At 46.4% G+C, this 12,798-nt stretch overlaps 1 non-coding gene across 1 annotated transcript; it reads right to left on the minus strand.

The window, feature by feature from the left end:
• Positions 1–11,635: 11,635 nt before the first annotated feature.
• On the minus strand, positions 11,636–11,710 carry Trnas-cga. The gene has a single exon. It is a non-coding gene; the product is annotated as a tRNA-Ser (tRNA).
• Positions 11,711–12,798: the final 1,088 nt, after the last annotated feature.

Consider the following 12,798-nt stretch of genomic DNA (forward strand, 5'->3'; position numbering starts at 1 on the left):
ATAAAAAATTCTTGGAAGTCGGAAGTTGAAAAGGGCCACACACGTCTGTAGAAAATGTCGAGCGTAACCGGGATGCGTTCACATAGAGCCCTCGAAAGTCCATAAGATGGGTATGCCAGAAAGTTGAACTTCCTCAGTCAACAGTGTGGTGTGTTCTGAATCCGACGTCTTCATACGAAGCCTCACAAGTTGCAGTTACTGCTGCACTTGCATCCCGGCGACCATAAAAGAAGGTACGAATTTTGCGTTTCAGTTCTTCAGGATATGGCACGAGACAGTTTTTGCGAACGACTCATCTTTCCGAGCGAACCGACGTTCCATCTATCGGATAAAGTAAACCGCCACAGTGTAAAAATTTGAGGGTGACAAAATTCTGGCGTCGTCATCGAACATGAAAGAGACTCACCGAAACTGAATGTGTTTTATGTCGTTTCTGTTCACAAGGTTTATGGACCTTTCTTTTTGCGGAGGAAGCTGTGAGAGGTATGTCACACCAATACATTCTGCAACACTGGTTGTTTCCTCAACTTCACGAAGATTTCAATGCTTTCATTTTTATGCATGACGGCGGCTCGCTTCATTTTCACAAAGAGTTGCGGCGTTAGCAAAACAACTCCATCCCACAAAGTTGGATTATAACAGGTGGACAAGATTTTGTTTATTGCTTTTGGCCTTCCACTAGATCACTAGACCTCACGCCTTATGATCTTTTCTGTCTGTGTGTGTGGGCGGGGGGGGGGGGGGGAAGTGATACATTAAAGAGTCTGTGTTCCACCTGTGGCAGGTACTCTTCAAGAGCTGCGAACTTGAATTGTTGAAGCTGTTGATACAATAAACAGGGACCTGTTGATTCGTATATGGGATGAAATGGCCTACCGTTTCAACGTTTCTCAAGCAACGCATGGTGCCCATGCGTCCTGTATGGTATTGAGCGTGAACGAACATAATACATGTTTGAACCTTCTTCTATCCAGTGACGTGCGCAAACTGTTTCTGTCTGTAATAAACAACTGAAATCTGTTCTTTCTTTTTGAATCCCCCTGTACAACACCAGATTTCGCGTACCAGTACTGCTTTTTTCGAATTTGTGTGTTATTTCCAGTTTCTGCTGTATCGACAATACAGCTCTTACTCACTTTTCACACAGCTTTCGGCGCTAACATAAACTAGTGTCTATCTTATGCAGCCATTAAAGTCCAGCGTTTACAGTGTTCGAGCAGCGCATTGTTTACTACTGTCGTGGTGTAATGTGAGACTATCGCTAATACGCGAACACTCCCGGGTCATGGCATAATTTTCAGCAAAAAAAAAAAAAAAAAAAAAAAAAAAGAAAAGTGGAGCAACAGGTAGCAGCTAATTCGCAAAGCGGATAATCGCGAGTTTACTGTATGGAAGAATTTCTCAGTCAAGTGATGGAGTATAAATGTACATGTGAGTGTACACATGTCTTTCTAGTCAAACAATTCTACTAGGAAAGTATTATTAACATAGTGTGTACAAGTAGCTGTAATATTTACATTGCTGATCATTAAAATGCATGCAGAAAACATCAGTTTGGAATTAAATTACTACATGCTTGACTATGGAAACGATCAGCATTTCAGTGCAACCACGTCAAGTACGTAGGAGTAACGTCATCACATTCTGTGTATAAGGAAAATTGCACAAGGGCTTTCTCTTTCAGAAACTACACTCCTGGAAATTGAAATAAGAACACCGTGAATTCATTGTCCCAGGAAGGGGAAACTTTATTGACACATTCCTGGGGTCAGATACATCACATGATCACACTGACAGAACCACAGGCACATAGACACAGGCAACAGAGCATGCACAATGTCGGCACTAGTACAGTGTATATCCACCTTTCGCAGCAATGCAGGCTGCTATTCTCCCATGGAGACGATCGTAGAGATGCTGGATATAGTCCTGTGGAACGGCTTGCCATGCCATTTCCACCTGGCGCCTCAGTTGGACCAGCGTTCGTGCTGGACGTGCAGACCGCGTGAGACCACGCTTCATCCAGTCCCAAACATGCTCAATGGGGGACAGATCCGGAGATCTTGCTGGCCAGGATAGTTGACTTACACCTTCTAGAGCACGTTGGGTGGCACGGGATACATGCGGACGTGCATTGTCCTGTTGGAACAGCAAGTTCCCTTGCCGGTCTAGGAATGGTAGAACGATGGGTTCGATGACGGTTTGGATGTACCGTGCACTATTCAGTGTCCCCTCGACGATCACCAGTGGTGTACGGCCAGTGTAGGAGATCGCTCTCCACACCATGATGCCGGGTGTTGGCTCTGTGTGCCTCGGTCGTATGCAGTCCTGATTGTGGCGCTCACCTGCACGGCGCCAAACACGCATACGACCATCATTGGCACCAAGGCAGAAGCGACTCTCATCGCTGAAGACGACACGTCTCCATTCGTCCCTCCATTCACGCCTGTCGCGACACCACTGGAGGCGGGCTGCACGATGTTGGAGCGTGAGCGGAAGACGGCCTAACGGTGTGCGGGACCGTAACCCAGCTTCATGGAGACGGTTGCGAATGGTCCTCGCCGATACCCCAGGAGCAACAGTGTCCCTAATTTGCTGGGAAGTGGCGGTGCGGTCCCCTACGGCACTGCGTAGGATGCTACGGTCTTGGCGTGCATACGTTCGTCGCTGCGGTCCGGTCCCAGGTCGACGGGCACGTGCACCTTCCGCCGACCACTGGCGACAACATCGATGTACTGTGGAGACCTCACGCCCCACGTGTTGAGCAATTCGGCGGTACGTCCACCCGGCCTCCCGCATGCCCACTATACGCCCTCGCTCAAAGTCCGTCAACTGTACATACGGTTCACGTCCACGCTGTCGCGGCATGCTACCAGTGTTAAAGACTGCGATGGAGCTCCGTATGCCACGGCAAACTGGCTGACACTGACGGCAGCGGTGCACAAATGCTGCGCAGCTAGCGCCATTCGACGGCCAACACCGCGGTTCCTGGTGTGTCCGCTGTGCCGTGCGTGTGATCATTGCTTGTACAGCCCTCTCGCAGTGTCCGGAGCAAGTATGGTGGGTCTGACACACCGGTGTCAATGTGTTCTTTTTTCCATTTCCAGGAGCGTACATTTAAATGTTGGTTGTGGAAATATGCCTCGCGTAAGAAGGAAAAACGGCTAATAGCACGTATGGAATTCGACAGCAGCAGGATCGTGGCTTATTGAGACAGAGGTCTGTTTTTCCATGATATTACTGTTAGTGTTAGTCGGGACCCCACGACTGTCATGCAAATAACGAATATGCACTACTGGCCATTAAAATTGCTACACCAAGAAGAAATGCAGATGATAAACGGGTTTTCATTGGACAGATATATTATACTAGAACTAACATGTGATTACATTTTCACGCAATTTGGGTGCATAGATCCTGAGAAACAACCACCTCTGGCCGTAATAACGGCCTTGATACTCCTGGGCATTGAGCCAAACTGAGCTTGGATGGCGTGTACAGGTACAGCTGCTCATGCAGCTTCAACACGATACCACAGTTCATCAAGAGTAGTGAGTGACGTGTTGTGACGAGCCAGTTTCTCAGCCACCATTGACCAGACGTTTTCAATTGGTGAGAGATCTGGAGAATGTGCTGGCCAGGGCAGCAGTCGAACATTTTCTGTATCCAGAAAGGCCCGTACAGGACCTGCAACATGCGGTCGTGTATTATCCTGCTGAAATGAAGGGTTTCGCAGGGATCGAATGAAGGGTAGAGCCACGGGTCGTAACTCATCTGTGATGTAACGTCCACTGTTCAAAGTGCCGTCAATGCGAAGAAGAGGTGACCGAGACATGTAACCAATGGCACCCCATACCATCACGCCGGGCGATACGCCGGTATGGCGGCGACGAATACACACTTCCAATGTGCGTTCACCGCGATGTCGCCAAACACGGATACAAGCATCATGATGCTGTAAACAGAACCTGGAGTCATCCGAAAAAAATGACGTTTTGCCATTCGTACACCCAGGTTCGTCGTTGTGTACACCATCGCAAGCGCTCCTGCCTATGATGCAGCGGCAAGGGTAACGGCAGCCATGATCTCCGAGCTGATAATCCATGCTGCTGCAAACGTCGTCGAACAGTTCGTGCAGATGGTTGTTGTCTTGCAAACGACCCCATCTGTTGACTCAGGGATCGAGACGTGGCTGCACGATGCGTTACAGCGTGCGGATAAGATGCCTGTCATCTCGACTGCTAGTGCTACGAGACCGTTGGGATCCAGCACGGCGTTCCGTATTACCCTCCTGAACCTACCGATTCCATATTCTGCAACAGTCATTGGATCTCGATCAACGCGAGCAGCAATGTCGCGATACGATAAACCTCAATCGCGATAGGCTACAATTCGACCTTTATCAAAGTCGCAAACGTGATGGTACGCATTTCTCCTCCTTACACGAGGCATCACAACAACGTTTCACCAGGCAACGCTGGTCAACTGCTGTTTGTGTATGAGAAATCGGTTGGAAACTTTCCTCATGACAGCATGTTGTAGGTGTCGCCACCGGCGCCAACCTTGTGTGAATGCTTTGAAAAGCTAAAGATTTGCATATCACAGCATCTACTTCCTGTCGGTTAAATTTCGCGTCTGTAGCACGTCATGTTCGTGGTGTAGCAATTTTAATGGCCAGTAGTGTAGATCAGAAATGAGCTCTGCCAGCAGGTCAGCGCACACTCCGCTGCAGAGTGAAAATCTCATTCTGGAAACATCCCCCAGGCTGTGGCTAAGCCATATCTCCGAAGTATCCTTTCTTTCAGGAGTGCTAGTTCTGCAAGGTTCGCAGGAGAGCTTCTGTAAAGTTTGGAAGGTAGGAGACGAGATACTGGCAGAAGTAAAGCTGTGAGGACCGGGCGCGAGTCGTGCTTCGGTAGCTCAGATGGTAAAGCACTTGCCCGCGAAAGGCAAAGGTCCCGAGTTCGAGTCTCGGTCGGGCACACAGTTTTAATCTGCCAGGAAGTTTCAGGGCTGAGGTAGATCTCGCGAGTAGGTCTGAGCCGAACACCACCAACACACAGGAAATAGATGTCGAACACGCACTCAGACAACAAATCCAGAAGCTACAACAGGCACAACAAGACAACAACATGGCGACTTTCCGCCAAAACCAACCAACCAATCACGACGCACCACGACAGGTCATAGAGCAAAACTCGACCAATGAAGACACAAATCAAACATACGATGATGACAACATTTCACAGTACTACCGCTCTTCAGAATCTGAGTCATCTGAACAAGAAGAGATGGAACAAGACGATGGGGAAGGGGATTTCCAAACTCCTCCCCCACGCAAAACAGAAAAACGAAAGAACGCCGAGGACGACACAGCACCGCACAAACAATTCACCATTCAAACGGAAAACCGATTTGAGCCTCACACCTCCAACACAACGAAGCAATAGCACCAGAAATCCAGCAACTGTAACCCAACCAACTCCATCATCATCAAACGCACCTCAAGCCATCCCAAAGAAACCAAGGATCCCGCCCATTACCATCCAGTACAAAGGCCACTACCTAACGCTACGCAGCACTGAAAAAACACATGGAAGGACCTATCCAGGCTATCTATAAAGGAGATACTATCAAGTATCACTTTGACTCAATGAAAGATCAACGGACAGCAATCGACTTCTTCCATCATCACAACATTTGCAATTTTACTCATCAACCGCAAAGTGAAAGACACCTAAAAGTAGTGATAAAAGGTTTACCAGAAACAGTCACAGAAGCAGAAGTAGAAAAAGACTTACGACAGCTCAACTTCAAGCCAAGAAACGTTCACCAGTACAAGAAAAGGGAGAATAATACAAAACAATTACGACCCATGGATGTCTTCTGTGTTACACTTGACAGAAAACCAGAGAACGACGCCATTTACCACGACCGCTACATCCTCGACACAAAGGTGACAATTGAATCTCATAAAAATAAAGACCGTCCACCATAATGTAAAAAGCGTCAGGGGTTCTTTCACACCGCAAACTATTGTTCTATGCCGACGCGCTGTGTCCGCTGCGGTGCCGCCCACAGAGCAAGAGAATGCAGCCTACCAGTAAATGCTACATCACACTGTGTCAACTGTAAACAAGATGGCCACCCCGCGTCCTTTCGCGGCTGTGAAGAATTCCAGAAAGCAATACGCATTTACCAAGCCCAACAACCAAGGACCACCACTCCAACAGTAGCAACAATTCAACCAGGTATAAAGAACACACCAATGCCAACTCCAGCTGAAGCCAGCCGCAGAGGACGCAAAACATGGGCAAATCTCCAAACAAATCAGGAATCATCCTCAACTACCCAGACACAACAGGCACCAAATTCAACCTCAAACCAAACAACTGGACCTGCTTCTTTCCTCGACTTCCTTAACCACGCCAAAAACTTCTGGCAAAACACACAGTGGACGAACATCATATCAATCATCACTACCACATTTCAACAATTTACGACTGCCCCAGACATACTATCAAAAATAATGGCAATTGTCGGTGGAGTAATGAAATTCTTTGGTACCGACAATGGAAATTAGACCTACTAAGAAACAAAACCTACGTTTTCGCAATTTTAACGCCTCAGGAATACACAACAAAAAAGACCTACTAAATGAATTCGTAGAAGAAAACAAGATCGACATACTATTTGTTACTGAAACGCATTTACGTCCGACACAATCTTTTAAACTCAGTAACACGGTCTGCCACCGAACAGACCGAATCAACCGACAGGGAGGTGGAACGGCTATTTTCATTCGCTCACACATACGACACAATCCTGAAATTACGCCATAAATAACATCACTAGAAGCCACAATAGTAATAATAGAAACAATACAAGGAAAAATAACCCTGGTGGCCGCATACCTTAGCCCCAGAGCAGTATTTGAAGAAAATGACTTGCTACAAATATTTGATAACAACAACAGAATATTACTGGCCGGCGACTTAAATGCAAAAAACACGACGTGGAATGCCCGACGGAACAATGCAAGCGGGAACACATTATATAATCTGCAAGGACGACGGAATGCTGCAATTTCCGCTCCTGAAGATATTACCCACATTCCATTCAATCACCGCCACCAACGTCCTTGACATATGCATAACCAAGAAACTCGATCCCGACCTGCATCTCTGAACCCTGCAAGATCTCACCTCCGATCATCTACCAGTTATGGGCCACATCGGTAACGCAATAGAACCGCCTCACCCATGACACAAAACCATAATTAATTGGGAGCAATTCCAGAGATGGCTAAACAATAACATTCGCCCCACACTAGACCTAACAACTACTCAAAAAATTGAAGAAGCCATCGGCACTCTAACAGACAAAATTAAAACAGCCTATAAAAAAGTATCTACAACAATCATATTTCCTGAAACAAACGTTCACACTCTGCCACCACTTATACAAGATCTCAAGTACCTCAAAAACGCAGCTAGACGCCGATAGCTCCAAACACGCAATCCGGAAGACAGAAGACAATTAAACAGACTTAAAAACAAATACATCACCGTGTACAAGAATGGAGAGCCGAAGTCTGGGAAGACCGAATGAGTACCCTGCAACTTCGAAACAGAGATGACTGGAAACTAATAAAAAACTTGCGACGCACAAAAACACATAAACCGGCCTTACCGCACAACAACAACCTCATCTTCGACGCTTTCAGCCAGACGGAACTATTTGCAGCTACTTACGCACAACAAAATACAATAGAACCTCAAGAAAACCAACAACAAGACATACTCCAATACCAACATGTGACAGCTACAGCCCAGAACATAAGTCAGAAACCACCTCGCCACCTACCAGAACTAACCACTCCTGCGGAAATAAAAACAATTATCAACCGACTTGGCACAAACTCCGCTCCTGGACCGGACCTCATCTCCAATATTCAACTTCAGAACCTGCCTAGAAAGCTCTTAGTCCTACTGACCAGAATCATCAACGCCTGTTTAATCACCGAGCGAGGTGGCGCAGTGGTTAGCACACTGGACTCGCATTCGGGAGGACGACGGTTCAATCCCGTCTCCGGCCATCCTGATTTAGGTTTTCCGTGATTTCCCTAAATCGCTTCAGGCAAATGCCGCGATGGTTCCTTTGAAAGGGCACGGCCGATTTCCTTCCCCATCCTTCCCTCACCCGAGCTTGCGCTCCGTCTCTAATGACCTCGTTGTCGACGGGACGTTAAACACTAATTTCCTCCTCCTCCTCCTGTTTAATCAACCATTATTTCCCACAAGCATGGAAAATTTCCAAAATAGTACCTATTCCAAAACCTGGAAAGGACCTGAAACAACCACATATTTACAGACCGATTAGCCTACTTCCAACCATGTCAAAGCTCCTGGAACGCATCCTGCTCCCACGAATTAGACAACCACTACTTGACGGGAACATCGTCCGACAAGAACAGTTCGCCTTCCAAGAGAAACTGTCAGCAGAACTCCAGGTACTCCGTATTACAGAACATATTACTCAAAACATGAATCTCTCCAAGTATACAGCTGCAGTTTTTCTAGACGTCGAGAAAGCATACGATAAAGTATGGAAGGACAACCTTGTCACGAAATTACGAGACCAGACTGACATACGTGAATGCTATATCAGAATAATTGACAGTTTTTTACACGACCGGAGATGCTTTGTACAGATAGATGGCAAACGATCAGCACACAAAGTACTACAAGAACGAATACCACAAGGTTCAGTATTTTCGCCAACCCTATTTACCATGTATGTAAACGACATCCCGAAAACAGAAACCTCGAAAATAGCACAATTCGCAGATGATACAGCACTTCTGGAAACGCACAGACGACTGTCAACAACAATAAATAGACTACAAAAACAAGTTGACTACACAGAAAAATGGGCCAAACTAAACAAGATAAAAATAAACCCAGAGAAGACGGTCGCCATCATATTTACATGCCGCCGACCACAAATTCATGACCAAATCGAGTTAAACGGTACACAACTTCCATGGACCACATCAGTAAAGTACCTTGGCGTAACAATAGACAATAAAATGTTATTCAAGCAACACATAGAATGTTATTCAAGCTGATATGAAACTTCCTGGCAGATTAAAACTGTGTGCCCGACCGAGACACGAACTCGGGACCTTTGCCTTTCGCGGGCAAGTGCTCTACCATCTGAGCGCACACTCCGCTGCAGAGTGAAAATCTCATTCTGGAAACATCCCCCAGGCTGTGGCTAAGCAATGTCTCGCAATATCCTTTCTTTCAGGGGTGCTAGCTCTGCAAGGTTCGCAGGAGAGCTTCTGTAAAGTGTGGAAGGTAGGAGACGAGGTACTGGCAGAAGTAAAGCTGTGAGGACCGGGCGTGAGTCGTGCTTCGGTAGCCCAGATGGTAGAGCACTTGCCCGCGAAAGGCAAAGGTCCCGAGTTCGAGTCTCGGTCGGGCACACAGTTTTAATCTGCTAGGGAGTTTCAAGCTCATTCTTAACGCCCCATGGTGGACGAGTACTAATCAAATACACGAAGAACTCAACATGCCGACAGTGGACAACCATATCAACACCTCTGCAAGAAGATTCTTCGAAAAAATAGAAATGCTCAGACCTACTAGACAGCAACTACAAGAATTGGCAACTGTGGAACCAGCCCCTTGGCACAAAAGAAGAGTTCCGCTATCCATATTACAGTACAATTAAGAACCAAGATGCAAGTCAAATCTGAAAGATCACAACAAAAACAACGAAGCAACAAAAGTATATATAAAAATACCAAGACTGTTGTGGGCCTCAAGGACCAATAAACCGTGCCCAAAGGCTCTCAAATGAATACAAGGTGTCCCTTTTTTTTTTTCAAATAAATGGTGTCCCCAGTAAGAAAACCTACCCCGCACTCTTGAGGGACCAACCTCCTCCGGAGGTAGTGCCCTTGCCAACGCACAACACCCCCCCCCCCCCAAAAAAAAGTCACAGAATGTGTTTCATGAAAATGATGGTAACCAGGACCATGATTGTGTGCAATGGTGCATTTAGTATCTGTTCTTTACGTTCTGATTCTAGTTGCATACTTATTACAAACTTTGCAACTGCCAAAAGGCGCTACATTGAGGTGTCAAAAGCCATAGGACAGCGATATGCTCATATACAGATGGCGGAAGTATCGCTTACACAAGCTATAAAAGGGCAGTGCATTGTCGGAACTGTCATCTGTACTCATGTGATTCATGTGAACAGGTTTCCGGCATGATTATGGAAGCACAATGGGAATTAACAAACTTTGAACAAGGAATGGTAATTGGAACTAGACGCTTGAGACATTCTGTTTCGGGAACAGTTAGGGAATTCAATATTGCGAGACCCACAGTGTCAAGAGCGTGCCGAGGGAACACCAGATTTCAGGCATTATCTCTCGCCATGCACAACGCACGGCCGACGGCCTTCACTTAATAACCGGGAGTAGCGGCGTTTCCGTAGAGTTGTCAGTGCTAACAAACAAGCAACACTGCATCAAATAACCGCATAAATCAATGTGGGATGTGCGACGAACGTATCCGTTAGGGCAGTGAGGTGAAACTTGGCGTTAATGGGCTGTGGCAGCACATGATCGACGCGAGTGCCTTTGCTAACTGCACGACGTCGCCTGCAGCGCCTCTCTTGGGTTCGTGACCATATCGACTGGACCCAGACGACCAGAAAAGCGTAACCTGGTCATATGAGTCCCGATTTCAGATGGAAGTGTTCGAGAGTGGCGCAGACCCTACGAAGCCACGGATCCAAGTTGACCGGCCGAGCCGTTTCAGTCTGGAATCGCGCGACCGCTAGGGTCGCAGGTTCCAATCCTGCCTCGGGCTTGGATGTGTGTGATGTCCGTAGGTTAGTTAGGTTTAAGTAGTTCTAAGTTGTAGGGGACTGATGACCTCAGAAGTTAAGTTCCATAGTGCTCAGAGCCATTTGAACCATTTTGAACCCAAGTTGTCAACAAGGCACTGTGCAAACTGGTAGTGGCTCCATAATTGGGTGTGCTGTGATTGTATGGATCATTGACTGGAAATAGTTGTGTTCGCCTACTCGGAGAGCGTTTGCAGGCGTTCACGGACTTCATGTTTTCCAACAATGATGGAATTTTTATGGATGACAGTGCGCCTTCTTACCAGGCGACAGTTGTTAGCTATTGGTTTGAAGAACATTCGGGACACTTCGAACGAATGATTAGGCCACCCATATCGCACGACATGAGTCCCATCGAACTTTTGTGGCACATAATCGAGAGGTCAGTTCGTGCGCAAAATCCTGAACCGGCAATACTATAGTAATTGTGGACGGCTGTAGAGGCTGCATGGCACAATATTTCTGTACGGTAGTTTTAACGACTTGTTGAATCCATGCCACGTCGAGTTGCTGCACAACGCCAGGCGAAAGGCGGTCCGACACGATATTATGAGGTATCCCATGACTTTTGCCACCTTAGTGTACTGTCAATAGGTTATATGTGTATATGAAAATTTTGTGAATTAACATTAGTAATAATCCAGAATGAGATTTTCACTCTGCAGCGGAGTGTGCGCTGATATGAAACTTCCTGGCAGATTAAAACTGTGTGCCCGGCCGAGACTCGAACTCGGGACCTTTGCCTTTCGCGGGCAAGCGCTCTACCAACTGAGCTACCGAAGCACGACTCACGGCCGGTACCCACAGCTTCTGTAAAGTTTGGAGGGTAGGAGACGAGATACTCGCACAAGTAAGGCTGTGGGTAGCGGGCGTGAGTCGTGCCTCGGTAGCTCAGGTGGTAGAGCGCTTGCCCGCGAAGACAAAGGTCCCGAGCTCGAATCTCGGTCGGGCACACAGTTTTAATCTGCCAGGAATTTTCATTAGTATTAATAATTAGAAATATTATTTCTGCAAGCTTCGCAGGAGAGCTTCTGTGAAGTTTGGATCATAAATGTTAATTAAACTTTTGTACCACAAAGCGGGTACATTATTTCTTTTCATAGGAAATATGGGATGTTGAGAGATGGTTAAAAAGAAAGTCAAACTTATGTGACTGGTGCTATGCATACAAATTCAGTTCTCACAAACATTTTTTTTCTCAAAACATGATGTTTGTGCATTGGTCCCTTACGGCTCTCAGGACATCAGTTACTCTACGTAGTACAGGGTGTACATAAAGTTCCGGAACACTTTCAATTATTTATTGCACAAGAACTAAATATTGTACAGATGTTATACATATTGCATTCTGAAGAGAAACTCCGAAAGTTTTTTTTTTTTTTTTTTTTTTTTTTTTTTTTTTTTTTTTTTTTTTTTTTTTTTGCAAACATTCGATATGCGAACCATGAGAGACCTGGCAGACGTCAATACGGTAATTGAATTCTTGCCATACCCGTCCCAGCGTGGCATCGTCGACTGTGGCAGTCGCTTCCCTGTATTCTCTCCCGGAGCTCTGCTACATTACTTGGTAGAGACGGTACATACACCAGATCTTTAATGTGTCCCCACAGAAAAAGTCACACGGAGTGAGATCTGGTGATTGGGGAGGCCATTTCATGAAACAGCTGTCCTCTTCAGTAGCACGGCCGATCGATCAATGTGACAGCTCTGGTACACATGAACTTCACGATGAAAATGGGGTGGAGCCCCATCTTGCTGAAAGATGTCAAGCTACAGGCCCATATCTACAATAGCAGTACTAGCGAAGGTGATGGAGTCGATAATGAAAGAACAACTATTCAGTTACTTCGAAGGAAGTAGTCTCTTTTATGA

This window comes from Schistocerca americana, chromosome 3 (genome assembly GCF_021461395.2).
Source record: "Schistocerca americana isolate TAMUIC-IGC-003095 chromosome 3, iqSchAmer2.1, whole genome shotgun sequence".
Taxonomy (NCBI): Eukaryota; Metazoa; Arthropoda; class Insecta; order Orthoptera; family Acrididae; genus Schistocerca; species Schistocerca americana.